At 41.0% G+C, this 7,841-nt stretch overlaps 1 long non-coding RNA gene across 1 annotated transcript; it reads left to right on the top strand.

Annotated features, from left to right (window-relative positions):
- Positions 1 to 1,468: 1,468 nt before the first annotated feature.
- On the top strand, positions 1,469 to 7,299 carry LOC115507068. The gene is made up of 3 exons (XR_003966551.1): positions 1,469 to 1,484; positions 1,640 to 1,641; positions 7,213 to 7,299. It is a non-coding gene; the product is annotated as an uncharacterized LOC115507068 (long non-coding RNA).
- Positions 7,300 to 7,841: the final 542 nt, after the last annotated feature.

Below are 7,841 nucleotides of genomic sequence, written 5' to 3' on the forward strand. Positions count from 1 at the left end.
CTTCTATTTGTTTGTTGATCTTTGGTTTAGTTGTTATATCCATTATTGAGAGTGGGGTGTTGCAGTCTCTATTATTGTTGAGTTGTCTCTTTCTCCTTTCATTTCGGTCGGTTTTTGCTTCTTGTATTCTTTTGCTCTTTTGTTAGATGCATATATGTTTACAATTGTTATACCTTCCTGGTGGATTGACCCTGTTACCATTATAAAATGCCTATTCCTGTCTTCATCTCTAGTAACATTTTTTGTGTGTGTGTGTTAAAGACACACATGGGTGTCTTCACATAGGCAAAGTCTCTGTTATTTGACAGCAATAAACCACTTCATAAATAAAGTACAATTGTATTCATGTCAGTTCCTAATTCTTTCTACTAATTTAGCGTACAAAAAACATTGCAGAGCTGAAATCTGCATATCAACCCCTAAACTGAATTTTTTAAGTATTACCTCCTCCTAGCCCCTTCACTAAATCTTCTTACTTGAGTCCACAAACTTGGGTGGACAAGAGAAATTACTTTGCATTCTTTGTATTTCTAAAATCAAATCTAATCTGACTTTATTCTGCATCTTGCCTGGGCTGAGGGAAATACTGAGGTATGAATAGGTCCTTGTCTCTCCTTCTCTTGGGCAGCGTTGAAGCCTAGTTTTTAGACCACATGATTAGTCCTGCCTCATTATTTAAGCCTAGGCTGCTTCCAGGCCCATTCGCCACTGGGGACCCTTGTTGGGGCTTATGGTGCCATGGCATGTGTCTTTGTGTGGTTCCCTGGCCTCCTAAATGCTCTCCAGCCTCTCTCCATTGATGTCAGGGCTGAGGGGTCAGGGATCCATCCCAGACTCAGAGACGCCTTCTCTCTCTCTGTCTGATTTAGCTGTTTCTACTCCTGGAACTCCCAACCCCAACACAGGGAGGGTCTTGTCCCTTTTTGCTCCTTTCTAGACCCTCACTTAATCACCTCAATAATCTGAAGGTTTTGAAAACAAAACCCAAAGAAATGTGTATCCCTGCTAGCCTGCTTTCTGCCATGTAACAGCACCCCTCTCCCTCCTGCCAGCACAATCTCCCCATCCCTCAGACAAAAGAATACAAAGGCCTTTCTCCTTTCTTTGGGGAAGGGAAAAATACCATGAAAAAAATCAAAAGAGTTTATCAATAAATATTCCTTCTATGGTTACTATTAGCTTATAATCATTGTTTACTCCTCTGCTTGCAGTGGTACCAGGTGTGAATAACATTTGGTAACACTTCAGATGTCCTTTCCTCCTTCTTTTCACAACTCTGGGACCACACTGACCCCTGTGTTCCTTCAAGTGTTTGGTTTTTACCTTAAAACACATGGTGTACTTTCAGGGTGATTGCCCATAGACCCTGTGACTCTTCAAAAGTCTTCCCTACCAGCTGACTTATTCTTGCAATTTTACCCTCCGAGCCCCCACCCCCTCTTAAGTGCAAATAGGGTAAGAGATTTGCATTAGTGTCCTAGGGCGTTTGTAACAAAGAGCTATTCAGACAACAGAAGTGTATTCTTTCACAGTTCTGGAGGCTAGAAATCTGAAATCAAAGTCACAGATTTGCAAATCCATGCTTTTCTGCTGAGGGCTCTACCAGAAACTCCTCCGTGCCTTTATCCATGGCTTCCAGTGGTTGCCTGCCTGCAGTCCTTGGCATTCCTTGGCTTCAGCCACATCAGGCTAAACTCCATCCCCATAGCCACGTGACCTTCTTCCCTGTCTCCGTCCCTCTAAACTGCTCTCTCCGTATGAAGACACCATTCTTTGGATTTAGGGTCCTCTGTAATCTTGTATGACCTCATCACATCTGCAGAAACCTTATTTTTTTTAATTAAAAAAAATTTTTTTTAATGTTTATTTATTTTTGAGACTGAGAGAGACAGAGCACGAATGGGGGAGGGGCAGAGAGAGAGGGAGACACAGAATCGGAAGCAGGCTCCAGGCTCTGAGCCATCAACCCAGAGCCCGATGCGGGGCTCGAACTCACGGACCGTGAGATCGTGACCTGAGCCGAAGTCGGACGCCCAACCGACTGAGCCACCCAGGCGCCCCAAGAAACCTTATTTTTAAATAAGGTCATGTTCACAGACACTGAGGGTTAAGACTTGGCCATATCTTTTGGGGGATACAGCTAAACACACAAGGAGGGATAGCCCTAAATTATTGTCAGTTCCTTACATATTGGTGTGAAGGAAACATTTTTAGCAGGCTCTATTTGAGAAGAAATTTTCATAACCGCGGGGACCTGATGTGGGGAGTCAGGTTAGAGAAAAGGGCCTGGGGGGAAATGCTTCTTACTGTGATTCTCTGCCACTTTGATCATAACAGAGAAGAGGAGACTGAGAAGACATGGGAGTTGTAACTGGACAAAGAAAAAGAAATCGGGTGATTTTATTGAAATTCTAGATGAGTCCAGAGGGAAGGAAGTCTTGGTACAATTGTCCATCATTTGAGTAAAATGATTCTAATTTGAATAGTTTCCAGAGGTGACTGAAATCTCATGTTCATAAAATCTTGCCTCATCTTTTCTTCATCCTTGGTTGTTTCATAATTGAACTACTATAGGTTTGGCTTTTGGTTTCTTTTAAAGGGATTTATTTTTAATCCTAACCACTGGGTTTTTACTCCTTCACAATTATTTCCTCTTAATTATTTGAAGATTGGGAAAACTGGGGGCACCTGGGTGGCTCAGGAAGTTGAGGATCCAATTTTGGCTCAGGTCATGATCTTACTGTTGGTGGGTTCAAGCCCTGTATCAGGCTTTGTGTTGACAGTGTGGAGTCTGCTTGGGATTCTCTCTCTCTCATCCTCTCTCTGTCCCTTCCTCTCTTTCTCTCTCTCAAAATAAATAAATAAACTTTGAAAAATAAGGTTGGGAAAACTGTCCAAATCAAGTGTCAAAGGCAAAACTAAGTCTGAGGCAAAATGAGCAGAAGCTGTATATCCATCAATTTGTAGCAAGGGGCCCCTTCTGCTGGTCACTTTGGTTTCAGCAAGGATTCAATGGTGTTAGGAGAATCAGTCATGTAGTGGAAAGTAAGGAAATACTGAGACAGTTGCTAATTGGCAAGCATTCTACTAAGGTGGGAATTTGGGAAGCAGGGGAGACTTTGTAATTGTTGTTAGGTACCCTTAGCAGTGCCTGGTTAGTTGCAAGGGGGCATATGAGCAGTTTGGGTGGGCACATTTCAAGAGGAAGGATTGTTTAGTATTGGGATGGATGGTTTTATATGGCCAGCCACTTCCTGGAACAAGTGGGGGCTGATGGGGTGTTGTTTTGCTGTCAAATTCTTTTTTTTTTCTTTAGAGAGAGAGAGGGAGAAAGAGAGCACAAGCAGGGGAGGGGCAGAGAGAGAGGGGGGTGGGGAGAGGGAGAGAATTCCAAGGAGGCTCCACGCTGTCAGCACAGAGCCCAACTTGGGGCTTGAACTCATGAACCGTGAGATCATGACCTCAGCCAAAATCAAGAGTTGGCTGCTTAACCGACTGAGGCACCCAGGTGCCCCTGCCTTCAAATCCTTCTTGCGGTCATTGTTGGGGGAGGGGGAGCTGCCATGACAGATCATTTCCCTAGTGTAGTGACAGCTATAGATATTAAGGGAGATCTTCAGATGACACATTCCATTGTAATGGGATGTAAAAGGTAGACTACTAAGTGGCAATTTGAAACAAAGCTGAATTTATTTGTTTGCCTGGAAACTCAAATACTTGCTCAGCAAGACTCTCTTAGCAGAAATAAAGGTCCAAGTATAGAATGAAAATGACAAAGATACATCAAATGAAGCAAGAGTCTGAGTTCAGGTCTCTGGTTGTCTCGTAAAACAGACTGTAAAACTCTTCTGTGAGAGTGGCCACTTTTAGGTTTTTCATTACTAAGTGCCAGAAAACCCGGTTTCAAACAGGTCCAAGATGGGATGAGTTAAATTCCAGTGGGTCTGGATTCATCAGTGCAATGCTCATATGCACATGCAAGAAGCTCAAAAAAGCTTTTTCTTTAACAAGGAAAACATAATATATCAACATTAAAGACAATTGAAGCCAAGAAAACATCCATCATCTTACAACCCTACCCTCTCATACAATGTTTTATTTTGGGGTATGGCTTTGGAGTTTGTGTCCAGTGAGTACATATTTAATAGTTATAAATATACTGCACATACTGTTTGTATTTTGCTTTCTGACTTGACAATATCCTAAAATATTTTTCCCATGTTACTACATGGTCTTTATTATTAGGGTTTCAATGGCTATATGCTGTTCTCTCCCAAATGGATACAATATCAATATTTACTCATGTCTCCTGGTTTTGAACATTTGGTTGTTTCTAATTGCCTATGTTTATACATTTAGGGTACAGTGAACATATTTTTGATTCAAGAATTTTTTTCTTCTCTTGAATTGTTTTAAGATTAATTCCCCCAAAGTGAGCATCTATACCAAATGGAAAGAACATCTTCTGACTCTTTTTAAAAATGTTTTTTAAAGTTTATTTATTTATTTTGAGAGAGACAGAGAGAGAGAGAGTGTGAGCAGGGGAGGGGCAGAGAGAGAGTGAGAGAGATAGAGAATACCAAGCAGACTCCGTGATGTCAGTGCAGAGCTGGATGCGGGGTTTGAACTCACAAACTGTGAGATCATGACCTGAGCCCAAATCAAGAGTCAGACGCTTAACCAAATGAGCCCCTCAGGAGCCCCCATCTTCTGACTCTTAATATGAGGTACCAAGTTTCTTTCCAATTTCCAGTGGGCATTGCCTTCACTTCCACCCACCCTAAAGCAGTAGACGAGTGCCAATTTTACCCCAACTTTGCCAGCACACATTGTTCTTGCCATTAAAATGTTTTTGCTAATTCAATAGCGTAAAGTGACACCTTGAGATTACTTTGATTGCATTTCTTGATTTGGGAGGATAAGCATTTTCTCATATCTTTATCTCCTAACGTTAATTACCTCTTTATGTCCTTTGCTTATTTGGTGTATTTGATTTTGAACCAAAATAACACACTGCCCTCCCCTCAACCTATCCCAATCAGAGACTTAATGAAAAGGAATGCTCTTTTGTTCTCTACCTTTTGCATGGGGTGGTTTTATTTTTAAAACCTTCCTTTTGAAGTTCAGCCTCTGTAATATAAATAAGAGTGCTTGGGCACACTTGCCTTTGATGAAAAGACAGATTTCTGCTGTCAAAAGAGCCCTCCAAGAATAATGCAAATGTCTTTAATTTCTGATTTTTTTTCTCAGCCAAATTAAATGGCACATTTTAATATCTCTGATCTGTTTGGTCAAGAGGTGTGCCTTCTAGCAATGCCTAATACAAAAGTGCTCCTCTTGAATTTTCTTTGATTTGCTACCACTTGCAACCAATTGATCCTTTTGTATCATGGTCCTTTGTACCTCTCTACCCAGTGTCCCTTCCCTACCCTGATGTCGGAGCCATGGACTTACTTTCTGCATTGCGAGGAATATATCAGTGATTAACCTCAAACACTTTCCCGAGATATTTTCACTTTTCCATAGACTCTTTGTTTTAGCGGAGATTGATTATCCAGTATTTCCACTGTAAGAGGAATGAGTGTGTGCAGAGTCTTGTACATTTAGCCCTATTTTGCGATTTCATATAAATACCATTATTCGTCCATTCCTAGGACTTGCCTTCTCCTCTTCCTCCTCCTCCTTCTCCTCCTTGTCTTCCTGTTCTCTGCATTTAAGAATCTCGTTTTTTTTGTTTCACTTTTCTTTCTTTCTTTCTTTCTTTCTTTCTTTCTTTCTTTCTTTCTTGTTTCTTAAATTCCATGTATGGATGAAATCATGTAGTATTTGTCTTTCTTAGTCTGACATTTCACTTGGCATAACACCCTTTAGGTCCACTCATGGTGGTTGCTAGAGGGAGGTGGGTGGAGGTGAAATAGATAAAGGGGATTGAGAGTTCACTTATCACGACAACCGGCACTGAGTGATGTATAGAGTTGTTGAATCATATTAGACACTTGGAACTAATATAACACTGTATGTTAATTATACTTCAATTAAAAAAAATGTAAAAACATTCTTAGGTCTAGGCCTTACGCAAACCTGCGGTAGCAGGCATTTGGATTAGGCATGTGACCCATAGTTGGCAATCCCTAATCTAGCAGAATCCAGAAAAAAAATTAATATTATTATTTTTTCTTTGTGAGTGAAGTGATGCCTGGATAGGATTATTTTTTTTTCTTTTTAAACAGTAACAAAAAAGCATATTCATGGCAGTCAGGATGGGCCCCATCTAAATGGTTAATATTTATCTTAATACAGTTAATTTTGAGTAGTAGGTGGTAGTCTCTTAAAAAAAGAACGAGGCTGCCAGACAGTACTTGGAGCTTGGATTTATTTTCTGCACCTTCTGCAGGAGGGTCTTGCATTGAGTACCACAATGATTACATTTCTTGGTGGTGCATTGGGAAAACTAGTGGTGATGATTGTAAGAATGTGTTTAGAATTGCATTAAAACATGGGCACTGAAACATTGGCCTCATACCAATATAGTTTTTCGTGCTGAGACTTGTATCACCAGAATGCTAATCAGTGGTGCTTTACATTGACCAAAAGGACTTATTGCACAAAAGGACTTATGTGCAGATGAAGATCGATTGTGGTGCTGCAATTTTACCTTATAATACATTTTCCCATTGGCCACATAATGGAAAATCTTCATTAATTTTTCTTTTATAATATTTTATTTGAATTTTTATTTTTTTACTTATGTTTTATTTTAGAGAGAGGAAGAGTGTGAATGGAGGAGAGGGGCAGAGGGAGAGAGAGAGAAACTTTTTTTTAATGTTTATTTTTGAGAGAAAGAGAGAGAGAACAAGGGAGGGGCAGAGAGACAGGGAGATGGAGGATCTGAAGCAGGCTCTGTGCTGATAGTGGAGCGTCCGATTCGGGGCTCAAACTCATGAACTGTGAGATCATGAGCTGAGCCAAAGTCAGATGCTTAACTGACTGAGCCACGCAGGTGCCCCTATTTGAATTTTTAAAAGTAACTTCTTACTTATCCAGCAACTCCATTCTGAATAACACATGCGGGATCATCAGTGTTGGCAAAAAAAAAACCCCAGAAACCAAAACCAACCAACCAACCAAACAAACCCCAAAAACAAAAACAACACCCCACAATATGAAAACACAAAACCTCCTTAAGCAGTATGTATCAGTCTGCTCAAACAGCCATAACAGAACACCACAGGTTGGGTGGCTTAAACAAGAGAAATTTATTTTCTCGTAGTTCTGGAGACTGAAAGTTCGTGATCAAGACGGTTTCCGTTGAGATATCTCTTCCTAGCTTGTAGATGGCGACCTTCTCCCTGTGTCCTTACACAGCCTTTTCTCTGTGTGCACGTAGAGAGGTGGGGCGCTCCACTGCCTTTTCCTCTTCTTACAAAGTCGTGGTCCTACAGGATTAGGGCCCCACCCTGTGGCCTCACTTGACCTTTACTACCACCGTATAGGTCCTGTCTCCAAATACAGTCACATTGAGGGTCAGGGCTTCAACATAGGAATTTTGGGGTGGACACAATTCAGTCCAGGACACAGTCAAAATAGACACTACAAAGTTCATTACTAACTCCCTAGTCCTTCACTCAGAATCTGTTCACCTCATGCTGTAATCAATTCTAAGACATTTTTATTTCATTTCTAAGCCCACACAAGGTTTGTAAAAGCAAATTAGAATGAAGGAGAGGAGCTGCTATAGAGAGACATACTGAGTGACAGCAGGCAGGAAGGGACTTTGGACAAGAGAATTAGTCTGGGGCCACGGGATGCAGAGACAAATGGCCCTACAGATCTTGGAAGAA

This window comes from Lynx canadensis, chromosome X, assembly GCF_007474595.2.
Source record: "Lynx canadensis isolate LIC74 chromosome X, mLynCan4.pri.v2, whole genome shotgun sequence".
Lineage (NCBI taxonomy): Eukaryota > Metazoa > Chordata > Mammalia > Carnivora > Felidae > Lynx > Lynx canadensis.